Source organism: Cydia strobilella, chromosome 20 (genome assembly GCF_947568885.1).
Source record: "Cydia strobilella chromosome 20, ilCydStro3.1, whole genome shotgun sequence".
Classification (NCBI taxonomy): Eukaryota; Metazoa; Arthropoda; class Insecta; order Lepidoptera; family Tortricidae; genus Cydia; species Cydia strobilella.
In genome coordinates, this window is record NC_086060.1 from 4,001,901 (window position 1) to 4,016,937 (window position 15,037).

Genomic DNA, 15,037 nt, shown 5'->3' on the forward strand with positions numbered 1-15,037 from the left:
GGCTACGGTTGACATTGCAATTCAAAGTACTTATGCTTAACTATTATCATCTATTATAGTTAAGCACTAAATTTCTGACGGGGGAGTGAGTCATTTTATAAGTTACGATTGTTGGAAATACGGAAGACCAGCGTCAGGAGTGTCAGGACCTGGCATTATGCTGTGTTCGCCTTTTTCAGTGTAGTTACAGTGTTCAAGCTAGTTATAAGTCTTTTTAGGGTTCCGTACCCAAAGGGTAAAACGGGACCCTATTACTAAGACTCCGCTGTCCGTTCGTCTGTCACCAGGCTGTATCTCATGAACCGTGATAGTTAGACAGTTTAAATTTTCACAGATGATGTATTTCTGTTGCCGCTATAACAACAAATACAGAATAAAATAAATATTTAAGTGGGGCTCCCATACAACAAACGTAATTTTTTTGCCGTTTTTTGCGTAATGGTACGGAACTCTTCGTGCGCGAGTCCGAGTAGTCCGACTCGCACTTGTTTTTTTTCTTTCTTTCTGTATGTATTGTATAACTGTGTACTTATACTGAAATAAATGAAGGCATGTTTACAAAAACAACATAACTACCTATACACTAGACATGAATTTACAGGAAACGAAAAAAACTAAATGTCTTAATTCTTATATATTAGTTATTAGACATAAACATTGTATAGGTAATTTTAGTAAGTGGCCGAAATATACGATTACACATTTCAAAGACCAGTATTTTTGGAAAAAATTTAAAAATAAGTTCGTCACATGCTGTTTTTGTAAAATTTTGTTAGTTATTTTCTTTTTTTAAGAAAATAAAACAAGTTTCTATAGAAATTATGTTTTGTATTCTATCAGAGAGGTACAGATTTATCTTACTAAACTAGTGAATTTATTTTAATCCTCACATCGTATATTTTTGGGGACTGATTTTGGACAATTGGGGTCATTTTTGGACACTATCTTTTGCTCTACGTGTAGATCCTGCTTAGACGAATGCTATGATACCAAAAACTCAAATCCGCAAAAAATGTTAGTTACGTTGTTTTTGTAAACATGTTTTCAAATGATATTCTATTTTATTCTATTCTAAATAAGCTTAACCTTGTCATTGATTTACATAGCAGAATTCTGTTTTGCTGTGCAATTAGTTGTTATAGGTTAGTATTTTTTTGCTGATCATTTAAATAGTACCATAACTTAACTAAGATTTGCCTAATCAAACTGTCATTCTAGTAAGTATCTGGGATTAAAACAAGTCTGTGAGTGATTTCACTCATTTCATCATTCTGCGAGCTAAATTTTGCAGCGTCATCATGAATGTTGATCATGATCATGCTACTGAGAACGAACGAGTATGCATTCAAGGCGCTTGAGTGTTGCAAGGTTCTTGCAACAGTCATACATGCTAATATGTAGCACTGTTTCCAAAACTGTTGCAAATTTTAGCGTGAAATTTTATTAAGACATTAATTTGAGGATTTTAGCTACTTCAAGTATTTGAGAGGTGTTGATTTTGACTATATGAATGGATTTTATATCGCAGGCTCTTGCCGCTTTTTTGCAGAAGTTTTTTGCAGAAATCGCGAAGCGTCTGGTTGACGTCACTGGTGATCGAAGAGCTGGCGGCTTCCTCGCACAACGTATCAGCATTGCGAGACGACGAAATGCCGCCAGCATCCTTGGTACAACGGTATATCTATTATGTAAATAAATTCCCATTTTGAAGAGTTCCCTTGATCTCCCAAAGATCCCGTCATCAGATACTGACCTGATAACACTGTATGACCCAACCTCAAAAAGAAGGACGAGAATTTTTTGCTGTTATGTACGCTACCTGATTTTTTAAAGACGGCTGGACATTTTTTTTTTTTTGAAAGGGTAATTTACAATTTATTGAAATGTTTTCTTCAGGATAATGATGATCTTTATATATAAAACTTGAAATATTGCCTCAATTTCTTTAGGACCCCATAGCACTTTTTAGGGTTTCGTACCCAAAGGGTAAAAACGGAACCCTATTACTAAAACTCCGCTGTCCGTCCGTCTGTCTGTCCGTCTGTCACCAGGCTTCTCATGAACCATGACAGCTAGTTTGTAAATGCAAAGTAACGCGCGGATTTGATATGCCGACGATATAATTAGGTACCTATTTATAATCTCTTTAAGTAAGTACCTTTAGCTACAGTAATTTGCTAATGAACGGAAATTACTTCATCTTTATAACCACCGCCTGTTTCCGTATTAAAATAAAATTAATGTTGCTGGAAGGTTTCGCAGGTATAAGGTCAAGTCTTTGCGTCGTCCCTGAATATTATTATTAAATATTGCTTTTATTAAAATTAAATTAAATATTCGTTTATTTCAGGCCTGGGGCCCATAAAAATGTTGTTAGCAACAATGCCTTAGTCTACAATTAGTATATACAATAAGTAATAACAATTAAATCCTTATTGATTAAAAGAAAATTCAACTAAATACTACAAAAATTAATAATTACAAAAAAATAAATAATAATAATTCACAAAATAAAAAAATTACACAAGCCCCAGCATTATTTGCCTTTATTAAACCTATACGCAAACAGCCCCAGGACGCTGTTGCTACTTTTATGTGTAGGTTTCGCGGATAGAGTGCCGCAAGCGATCCCGTGACGCTCCCCTAACGGTAAAGAGGGTGACGCTGCAGGGGATGTTAGTGGGTATTCTTCTCCCCTTCCTCTGGTTAGCAGAGGATGTACGGGAGGAGCGAGTCCCACATAACACCCCCCAATGGGCTTCCCCAGCGGGGGTGCGATGCGTAAATGCATTTACCACTGCGTCGACGTGATTGGTCGAGTAGTTATTTTTTTAAGCATAGTAGGGTTTAAAAAAAAAGTAAGTACAGAGAAGTAGCGCGGTATGACCTTCACAAAAGTTGTTTGCTAAGAAACATACACTTAAAAACAATGGAAACAGGTTATTATTTATGGAATATTCCAAACATTTAAACATATTTAGTTTACGAGAACCGATTGATTATAAATAAATTTATATGAGATTTTTTTTAATAGACAATAAAACCTTATTAAGGTTAAATGTTAAAAATTGCCGGTTGGACTATACCAAAGGGGGGGGGGGGGGGGCATGCAACGTGCATGCAACCGAGACACCCCTTTGCTCCAGTCCAACCCCGACGACTTTTCTATATACCTTCTAATAGTTACTACGTATGTATATAAGGATAATTACCTACTTACGAAAATTAAGCTTCAAAGTCCGTTTCCTGTGTCCACAAGAAAGTCGCATAACCTAATTTCAAAAAAGTTTTTGTCCCTATTGCTAAATCATTTCTAACAATTCTACCAAATTTAGTTTTTGCGCTAATGAATTCATATGCAACATGCAACAATCGTATGAGCATTGTTACGGTGAGTTATTTTATACAAATTAAGGAATTGAGGTAACGGACGTAAAATATTATGAGGTAACGCGAGGATTTTGCATACAGAGGCCGAAAGTTAAGCAATTTTTGTAACAGATAGGTATAATTATTTGGGTGACGGCTGTATTTTATATGTTAAATACATCATAATATAGTGTACTTATAGTGTATGTTTAAGGGTTGATTCTCCTTTCGTGAGTTCATTAGATAGTTTATTTGATACGTATTTATTATTTGTAGTATAAATACTAGTTAAATAATATATAGGTCCCTATACTTAGTAAAAATAATGGATTAAAAAAATCCACAGTGTTAATACTTACAGACTTAAACAATGTTGTAGGTAGTTTTGACCGATTTCAGCCATTTCGGGAACGTAAGACACGATTTTTGTGTGTCCTTTTACCATTTTCCTTAAAATGAGGGTAATTTACACAAAAAAAATCAACGTTATAATAAACCCCTGAAATTTAATATAAAAATACTCACTTAAACTTCGCCAACCCTATTCACCACAACCAATCCAAAAAAACAGAATCACAACACTAAAACACTTCGTTCGAAGTTCAAAATTTAAATTCGCGCGTGCAACCGTCGCTGCGATTCTTTAGCACTGAACTTGATGCTCAGGCGCACAGCGTACGTTCCCATTGGTCGAGCGAAGTCGTCGAGTCGAGTTGATATACCAACCAGCGTTAAGTGACCTTGTAATACTTAACTACTATTGGAGCGTTTATACTGGTTTTCTTTATATTCGACTCGCGTCAAGTTTGGAACGGCGTCCATCTTGCTTACCTTCAAACGTAAACATGTACGTTAAAAGTGAACTTTATTGTTAATGTCCTAAGGCTATGTTTATTCTTAAGGTCGGCAAACGTGTTTTCCTTACGTCATAGAATAATAAGCATCCTGTGGGGTTTTTATAGACGTGTTTCCATGAAAATCGTAATTAATATTTGCAGTTAAATATAATTTTTGATACTTTGGTTATTTGTTAAATGGTTTTTATAGGTTAATGGAAAATCAAATAAACTTTTCCATAAAATAAATTTTTGGCAAAAAAATAATTTTTGGTACAAGTTTTTATCGCTGACTGTACTTTTCTTTCCACAGGCAACTAATACTCATCGAGACAATTCTGAAAACCCCAAACACAATTAGGTTGCGTTGTTTTATCACAGAGTTCCTATGACCACCTCTTGTCTCCATATTAGATCAGCTCGATGGTACCATAATAATTATAATATTATTGCATTGTCACCCGAGTCACCCGACTTACATATGCATGCAAATTTTCAGCTTCATGTTTGGTATATTTTTCGTATAAATCGGGGGTGCGAAATTCATTTATGGTATATCAACATTGACACCATTCCGACGTATAAAATTTAAACGATATCACAATGCACAATGACACTTTTTTTTTTTACTTTTCATTTATTTCTAAGTATTGCAATGAAGATATTCTGTATGTTCACTCATCATGTAGGAAACGTAGTAGGTACGTACAGAATTGGCTGCAGTTTTTCCAAACAAACTAACACACCACACGTTTTCCCCAACCGTTCATATCAACGAGTGAGTGGCTCAATTGCCGGCAGCTGTTACCAGCCGTCATCCTTATTTCCTAGGAAATAGAATTCAATGTAAGTATGAAAGTGAGAGAACACACACACTAGTTCTAACTATTTGTAGTAAATTCGTTAAAAATTCATTTTTACTTCTTGTTGGCATGCTACACAAGCGTATGCACCGGCGTTTTCAAATCTAAAACGAACCAAAATGAAACTTGTAATTGAATTTTCCCTTTGAGTTTTCAACCTGAATATCTAGACTACCGTTGAACCTGTGGCGAGCACTGGCTGATGCGCGCAATCGCGCAGGCCTGTCGAGCTGACTTGCCTTTGTCACGTCAAATAAAATATATCTCTCAGATATCTTTTATGTTATTGTGTGAAGGAAAATAAAAAGTAGTTGAAATTGAAGAACGGTTTTATTATTACTAACTACTTGTTCACGACTTCCACAAACCTAAATGCAGGTAAGAATTTAGACAGTTGAACAGATAACTGTATAATCGTGCACCACAAAGGACGCAGTGCTAAATGCAAAGTAAAGGTTTAATTTAGTGAACGAATTACGTACTTAATAGATGGCGTTTTTCCTTGTAGCAGGTAGGTACTTTACTCGCGCCTAGCGCTGTTAATTAGGATTCCGTACCCAAAGGGCAAAAACGGGACCCTATTACTAAGACTCCACTGTCCGTCAGTCCGTATGTCTGTCTGTCCGTCTGTCTGTCACCAGGCTGTATCTCATGAATCGCGATAGCTAGACAGTTGAAATTTTCACAGATGTATTTCTGCTGCCGCTATAACAACAATTACTAAAAACAGAATAAAATAAATATTTAAGGGGCTCTCATACAACAAGAGTGATTTTTTTGCCGTTTGCGGTTTTTTTCTCTTGGAATAATCACGCCGTGGCCCGTGGCTCATACATTTGTTAAGATAAAGATAGTTTATTATTCAAGTAGGCATATATATTACAATGCGCTTATGAACGTCATATAAAGCTACACCGGCTCTAACCCTACGCCTTTGCCTCGAAAATATTTAAATCCCCCCTCAATTAGAGGAGGGTAACCCAATATGGGACCGGCAAGAAATTCGGCGGGACACATCTTTTCATAATATTACAGCTTATCATTAACATGCATTACGAGTAAATAAGAAAAAATACAAATTAAATTACTATAGAATTCATGCAATTATTAGATTCAGTTAGGCTTAGAACGCACTGCGATAAATTTCTTGCGGTTTCAGTCTAATTTCTTGCGGTAATTTTACTAATTGTAAATGAATACAGGTATTTAGTGCTTAAGTTCGTACTTAAAATAAAATAAAATAAAATAGCCATTTATTTCGACCTCATATTAATATTATTTCGAAAATTTTAGAGGGTTGGAAAACCAATAAAAATACCTAGAAATGTGGTATTAATCACCATTTTTGACGTTTCCTGCAGCAATTTAGAAGCATAATCGCAGCACGACATAACTGCCGACTGCATTACAGCCGCAAATGTCAATATCAAGGTTACTGGATTTTCGATAAGCAGTCGCGCCGCAATACTGCAGCAGTATTGCTGTTGTAGTCTGAATCCGAACGGTAACTTCATACGTACAGTCAGCTGCAGAGATTGTTGACCCCCCTCAGGGGTAAGCTTACTGTGGGTACCCACATTATAATGGTACGGTATGCACAAATATTATGCAGTTAGGTATGTATATGCAATCACGTGCATTCGATAACTCGTTTTATGAATGACAATATTTATCTACGTGATTTTTACTGATTTATGAAATATTCAACGCGAAACGTGATTTTATTCTGAATACTTTATCACTGTTTTTAAGTTAAACATCATCGCGGAATTACCATTTTGTTGTGTTAGATTTATAAATTAGTTAAATTAGAATACCGGTGTGAATTATGTTACTAAGTGTTATCAAACTATAATTATTTTTTTCCTTAAAATCTCTGTATTACCACACTAAAAGCACATTTTATTTGTACTTAAGTAAGTACGAAGTAAGTATGTAAAAAAAATTATTTACTTACATATCGTTAGTGCTCTAAAATGCGTTCAGAAACCGTAGGAAATGACCAGCATTATTACAACCAATTTTACTATAAGAACTTTCTTATCTGTGTCTGTGGTAGTAGGTAAAATCTGTACTTTACATTATAATGCATTATAGATTTTTATAAGGTTATGAGTTTAAATTTGGAACAGCTGTTGGAACTCAAGTGGGTCTCTATTCTAGTATCCATAGATATTAGAACAGTTATCGATACGAAACGTCAATTCAGTATGTTTTTTTAATTAATCGCACGACATTTGAACTCGAGTGACATGAGAATAGGGACTTTATTCGTTTGTCTATTATAATTTAAAAAAAAATCGTCTTGACGGAGGATCGAATGAGGGCTAACGCGTATGTATTCGCCGCTAGGGGCGCTAGTGTAGATGGTGGTCTTTTCCATAGTTCGAAATGTCAAATGTCACTTCAATGACTGACAGCTGTTCTTTAGTCTTTTGGACCACCATCAACAGAGGCGCCAACTGGTGAGCAAAAAACGATAGCCCTCATTGCCGCCATTACTGTTGTCTTTTCTTTGTTGGTTTTTTGCTGTTACGAAAGTAGAATTGTGAAAAGCTGTTTGTAATTTGCATTTTAGTTGATAATATGAGTAGTTTTTTTCTGTATTTGTTCAAATTTATTTTTATTGCATTATTTTAATATCTATAGTCTATAGATATTTTACAGGTAGCACTAGTATCAATGCAGGTCATTTCCCTTCGGCTTCTGAACCCATTTTAGAATACTTATGATATGTGTGTAGATAAAGTAGTGTATGCAACTGTACATAATTAGGCCTTAAAACACTCGTGTGATTCTATTATGAAACTCGCTAACGCTTGTTTCATAAAACCACACTTGTGTTTTAAGGCCTCTCATTATGTATCAGTTGCATAAACTACTATAAAAACCGAGACAAATTTTACAATAGGCAAATGTTGTACCTATGTATGTATGTATTTGTATCACTTTATCGCACATAAACAGGTTTACATAAAACGGACAAAACAAAATAAAAATGTTATGTACAAAGGCGGACTTATCCCTAAAAGGGATCTCTTCCAGCTAACCTTTGAGAAAATATGAAAGGATCAAATACTAACAGCCTAATAATCAGAAATAAATTTATTCAGTGACGGCGTTATCATAAAATTCTTGCAAAGTCACACCACGTTATTAAAAGTTGTTTCAAACATTTTGCTATAAATTTTTATTTGCTTAGTTAAATGTTAAAGATCTGTCAGGTTTTTGATTGAATAACATTGAAAACCGGATTTCTTTAAATCTAACACATAATATTCAAGGTCTGACTAGCGAAACTAGCTTCATATACCTACACACACCTACACATAAAGCCCATAATGATATTAAAATAATATGTGTATCTAATTTAAATCAGTTATACGTATGTATAGGTGGTTTAGGTAAATAACATATTATGACCTGTACATACATAGGTAAGCTTAAGTGGGACTGGGCGGGACATGTCTGTCGCATGCACCAGGAAAGGTGGGCCAAAATGGTTACTGAGTGGGACCCACGGAGCACCATAGACGGTGCAGGCCGGGGTTCAGGCAGACCAAAAAGGAGATGGCGGGACGACTTGGACGCATTCTACCCCAAATGGTGGGAAAATGCCGATGACAGGGTCGAGTGGAGAAAACGAGGGGAGGCCTTTGCCCAGCAGTGGGACACCAAAGTAGGCTAATAATAAAATAAAAATAAATGACCTGTAGGCAAAGGTCATAAGTTATTTACCTATACCACGCTACGCATATTTTCTACAGAACTGGTTATGGAATAGATAGGGTATTTAACTGACTAGTCACGTTCATTTTTTCGAATTGTCAAAACGATTAGCCACTATGGAATTTGTATGAAATACATAACAAGTGACGTTGCGGTCAAATTATTATTAATAACATAACTTTTTATAATTATAATATAACTTTTTATAAATAGAAATAATCCCCCAAAAAGAGGGATGATAAATATAGCTTTTTAGGGTTCCGTACGCAAAGGGTAAAACGGGACCCTATTACTAAGATTCCATTGTCCGTCTATGGTCTGTCTGTTTGACCGTCTGTCCGTCGGCTGTCTGTCACCAGGCTGTATCTAATGAACCGTGATAGCTAGACAGGAAATTTTCACAGATGATGTATTTCTGTTGCCGCTATAACAACAAATACTAAAAACAGAAAAGTTACATTTCCGACGAATTCTTTCTCCAGAATTTGAACCATTTTAATTTAAAATATGACTGCGCATCTTCAACCGAGTAAAACCAGTTAATAGCACTTCTTTGAAATATGATGATATATAACCACTTACGAAGAAAACAGAGGAAATAATATATTTATAATATAATATTTTCATGTCATAAATTTCTATCTTTGCGCGCCATCTATAGGTGGACGTCCAAACTAAATAGCTTTCAACTTCCCCACACGCCGCAGCACTATTTACTACCTTGCATAGCTAACTTGGCTTTACAGTTATCAACGTACTTTCTAACGATACCGCTAGATGGCAGCACTCGGATCATTTTATATTTCTCGTAGTTTAGAAGTTTGTTCGAGCAACGATAGATATAACTCCGTAATAGATGGATACAGTCTAATAGACCTGTACCGCTGGCTATATTTTGACCCCTAGGTTATAAAAATATTAAAGTCAATTCTGTTTTCGCTTATGAATACTTTGTTAAGATGTAAATCTTACATTTTGTTTTGTGTCATATATATAATTTGCTTTTCTAGTAATTTGTTATTTTGTGGTAATTATTTTTTATTTTGAATTATCTTGGAGAAAAAAATATTCGAGAGATAACATGTAACTGTGTTGCATTTAGGATAGTGTTTTTAGTGTGAAAACATAGTTTGTGTCAATTACGTCCACTGCAATCTGATACTATGTCATAATATTCTAAATGACACAAAAAAAAAATAGAGTTAAAAAAAATTACTTAGGTCGAATTTAATCGTTTAAATAGGTCCATTAAATGATTTTGTGTCTTATTAAGGCATAGCTTCATAAGATATTTGATGATTTTGTTGTAACAGGCTGTCACCGTTACAAAAGAATATTAAAGATATTAGAGTTTACATCTTATTAATTTGAAATGCGGGATAAATAAGATGTATGAATTTGTGTCACTTGCATCCACTGCATAAACAAATATTACAAAAATATTATTTGCGTTCAAACGAAGCTAGCGGGCGGTCTGAATGGGCAACGGAGGCCGTGCAGGGTGGGGCCGCGGCGTGACCTTGCCGTACGCAACGCATGTTTACTTCGCCTGTGCGCCAAATTAACGCAACTTATTCAAAGAAGTTACGCAAACAACACAACAACAAGCAACAAGCAAGCAAAGAATGCGTCGAATTATCTTTTACCTATTTAAAACTCATAGATATTGTACAATGTCACCATTATGCAAAAGAACTGTAAGTACATGTTTGATTTGCGAGCGAGCTGGCAACATTGCGCAGGGAAATCTTAAAAATATCGCATTTACGTGAACGCCACATACATTTGTGACAGTGATAGGGAAAAGGTACCACTAAAGTAAAATTTGGTTATTAATACCGTGACTTTCTTTCATTCTTTGATAAAAAAATTGCTATTTATGCAACAAGTGCGGAAATCATCTTTACGCACGTGTATCATACAATGTTTTACTATGCATTGTGCGAGTAAATAAAAAAACATGTCATGGCAAATAAGTTTAATTATTAAAAGGAGTGTTTTAAATCGACACGAGTTGCGAATTACCTATTCGCACGTGTATCGTACGTTTTACAGTACATATGGCCCTTTAAACTTTCGACATATGCACGGTAAGTGCTCTTTTCCGCACTAGTGCGAGAAAGTAGCACCATATGTACTGTAAAAAAAAATTGAAAACAAAAAGCACTAGTGCGGAAAAGCAGTACTTTCCGCACGATATGGCTTCGTAGGAAACGCACTTTTCGAGCACATGCATCGTAAAAAAATATATAGGACTGTATCTCCTAAACCATGCGTCGTAGCGCAAAAATAATAAAATTTTCGTTCCCCTTTATGTAACCCAAAAATAATACATGAAAAATACAATGAAAAAAAAAAGAAACAAAATCTTTATAGGGCTGTATTAGCTGTATCTCCTATATCGTGCATCGTAGCGCAAAAATAATCAAATTTTCGCTCCCCTTTAAGAAGCCCCTAATTAAGATTTAAAAACGCAAAAAAGAAAAAAAAAGAGGAAAAAATCTTTATAGGGCTGCATCTCCTAAACCGTGCATCGTAGCACAAAAATAATCAAATTTTCGTTCCCCTTAAGAAATCCTTAATTAAAACTTTTAAAAAAACCAGGAAAAAACTTTATAGAGCTATTATAGCTATATATATAGATATAATATCTCCTAAACCGTGCGTGGTGGCGCAAAAATAATAAAAATTTCGTTCCCCTTTATGAAGCCCCACAGTAATATACTAAAAACACAATGAAAAAAAAGAAAAAAAAATAACAAAAAAACTTTATAGGGCTGTATCTCCTACACCGTGCATCGTAGCGCAAAAATAATTAAAAAAAATCCCTTTAAGAAACCCCTAATTAAGATTGAAAAACGCAAAAAAGAAAGTGGAAAAAAAATCATTTTAGGGCTGTATCTCCTAAACCGTGCGTCGTAGCGCAAAAATAATAAAATTTTCGTTCCCCTTTACGGAACCCCAAAGTAATATACAAAAAAACCCAATGAAAAAAAAAAACAAAAAAAAAATCTTTATAGGGCTGCATATCCTAAATCGTGCATCGTAGCGCAAAAATAATCAATTTTTCGTTCCCCTTTAAGGATCCCTTAATTAATACTTTAAAAAAAACAAAAAAAACAGGAAAAAATCTTTATAGAGCTATATCTCCTAAACCGTGCGTGGTAGCGCAAAAAGAACAAAATTTTCGTTCCCCTTTACGGAACCCCAAAATAATATATAAAAAACACAATGAAAAAAAAACAACAAAAAAAATCTTTATAGGGCTGCATCTCCTAAACCGTGCATCGTAGCACAAAAATAATCAAATTTTCGTTCCCCTTTAAGAAACCCTTAATTAAAACTTAAAAAAAAAACCAGGAAAAAAAACTTTATAGAGCTATTATAGCTATATATTAGAGATCCACGCCGCAGCCAAAAAACCCGGCGGCGGCGCGCTGGGTTTTGAACCCGGCGCGGCGCGGCGTCGCCGGCGTGAGGACATTTTTTAGGAGGAATAATTTAAAAAAAACATAACTATGCTAGGAATAAACATTTATTTCTTATCTCCATCAATCACTGACTAAAAATTGTTTACAGTACAGCTACAGTGGTTGTAATTATCGTGAATAAAAAATATTTTGTTCACCTTTGCCGGATTTAAGCGCGATCGCTTAGCAGTCAAAACCATCCCAGCTACAGAAAACACCCTTTCACTGGGTGTACTTGTAGCTGGAATGCTTAAAAGTGACCGCGCCAACCCTGCAAGCTAAGGAAACATTTTTTTTTTGTTCCCAATACAATATCGCCTACCCTGTTCGTTCTGCATATCAATGATATGTTATTTACTAACAATATTCATTGCTATGCGGATGACAGCACTGGTGATAGCTGTTATACAGGTCGTGCAAACGCCCCCCCCTGAGCAGGTGTCGGAGTGCAGGATGCGACTTGTGTCTGAGATCGAGACGTCCCTTGAATAGGTCTCCGAATGGGGTAGACGTAACCTCGTCCAGTTCAACCCTAGTAAGACACAAGTCTGCGCGTTTTCCGCCAAAAAAAAACCCATTTGTCACGGCGCCAAAGTTTCAGGGCATTCCCCTTACCACCGCTAAAAGTATCGCGATACTTGGTGTCGACATTACGAACGAAGTCCAGTTTCGTAGTCATCTGGAACAAAAAGCCAAACTGGCCTCCAAAAAACAGAGCCAAACAGTACTTCACACCGGGTCACCGACTTTTGTTATATAAAGTGCAGGTTCGACCTCATATGAAGTACTGTTCTCATCTCATCACTGGTCTGGCGCTCCACAATACCAGCTCCTTCCCCTTGACTCCATCCAACGGCGGGCAGTTCGTATTGTCGGCGATCCCGAACTTACTGTACAATGGGGAATGTTCCGAAGAACTTTTTGATCTGGTGTCATCGTCTCGTTTCTATCACCGCACGCACCTCCCGCCAAAAGAGCAAAACTCATCCTCACTTCTTAGACACATGGCACACCAAGAATAAGCGGGCATCTCGCTCGTTTCTTCCCAGAACGTGCAAAATGTGGAATGAGTTGCCTCCTGAGGTATTTCCTTTGCGCTTCGACATGGGATTCTTCAAGAAGCGGGTATTTAGGGTTCTCAAGGGTCGGCAATGCTTAATGGCTCCTGTGTTGTTGCTTATGTCCATGGGCGACGATGACTGCTTCCCATCAGCCGGCTCGTCTGCTCGTTTGCTGACTATCACATAAAAAAACTAGTCAAGCCAAGCACTGCAATGAAGTGAGTGAGCCAGCGTTCGTTCTTTCACTTCACTCACGCGGCGTGATGGATAGATGATGCGGTGGGGATGGGGGTCAGTGGAGCGGGCGGGAGTGATGCATGCAGCGACCAGTCGCTAGCGCACGGAATGGCGACAGCGCATTGTTTGTTTTGGTCGGTTTGTTCATCATATTTATTCGAATTTCGAGGTCGGCGCGAAATTTTGAACGAATATAATATCTCCTAAACCGTACGTGGTGGCGCAAAAATAATAAAATTTTCGTTCCCCTTTATGCAACCCATAATTTATATTTTAAAAAAAAACGCAAAATTTAAAAAAAAAATCATTATACCATGAATCTCTTAAACCATGCGTCGGCGTCGTAGCGCAAAAATAATTTAAAAAAACCCCTTTAAGAAACCCGTAATTAATACTTAAAAAAAAAACAAAAAAAACCAGGAAAAAAACTTTATAGAGCTGTATCTCCTAAACCGTGCGTGGTACCGCAAAAATAATAAAATTTTCGTTCCCCTTTATGAAACCCCAAAGTAATATACAAAAAACACAATGTAAAAAAGAAAAAAAGAAAAAAAAAACAATAAAAAAATCTTTATAGGGCTGTATCTCTTAAACCATGCGTCGTAGCGCAAAAATAATTTAAAAAACCCCTTTCAGAAACCCGTAATTAATACTTTAAAAAAAAAACAAAAAAAAACCAGGAAAAAAACTTTATAGAGCTGTATCTCCTAAACCGTGCGTGGTACCGCAAAAACAATAAAATTTTCGTTCCCCTTTATGCAACCCATAATTTATATTTAAAAAAACGCAAAATTTAAAAAAAAAAAATCTTTATAGGGCTGTATCTCCTAAACCATGCGTTGTAGCGCAAAAATAATAAAATTTTCGTTCCCCTTTATGAAGCCCCTAAATAATATACAAAAACACAAGAAAAAGAAAGAAAAAAATAATAACAAAAAAACTTTATAGGGCTGTATCTCCTAAACCGTGCATCGTAGCGCAAAAATAATCAATATCCGTTCCCCTTTAAGAAGCCCCTAATTAAGATTTAAAAACGCAAAAAAGAAAGGGAAAAAAATCATTTTAGGGCTGTATCTCCTAAACCGTGCGTCGTAGCGCAAAAATAATAAAATTTTCGTTCCCTTTTATGAAACCCCAAAGTAATAACAAAAAACGCAATGACAAAAAAAAGAAAAAAAAAACAACAAAAAAAACTTTAGGGATGTATCTCCTAAACCGTGCATGGTAGCGAAAAATAATCAAATTTTCGTTCCCCTTAAGAAGCCCTTAATTAAGATTTAGAAACGTAAAAAAGAAAAAGAAAAAAATCTATATAGGGCTGTATCTCCTAAACCGTGCGTCGTAGCGCAAAAATAATAAACTTTTCGGTCCCCTTTATGTAACCATTAATTTATACAAAAAAAACGCAAAAAAAAAAGAGTTTTTTTTTTATAGGGCTTGATCTCCTAAACCATGCGTCGTAGCGCAAAAAT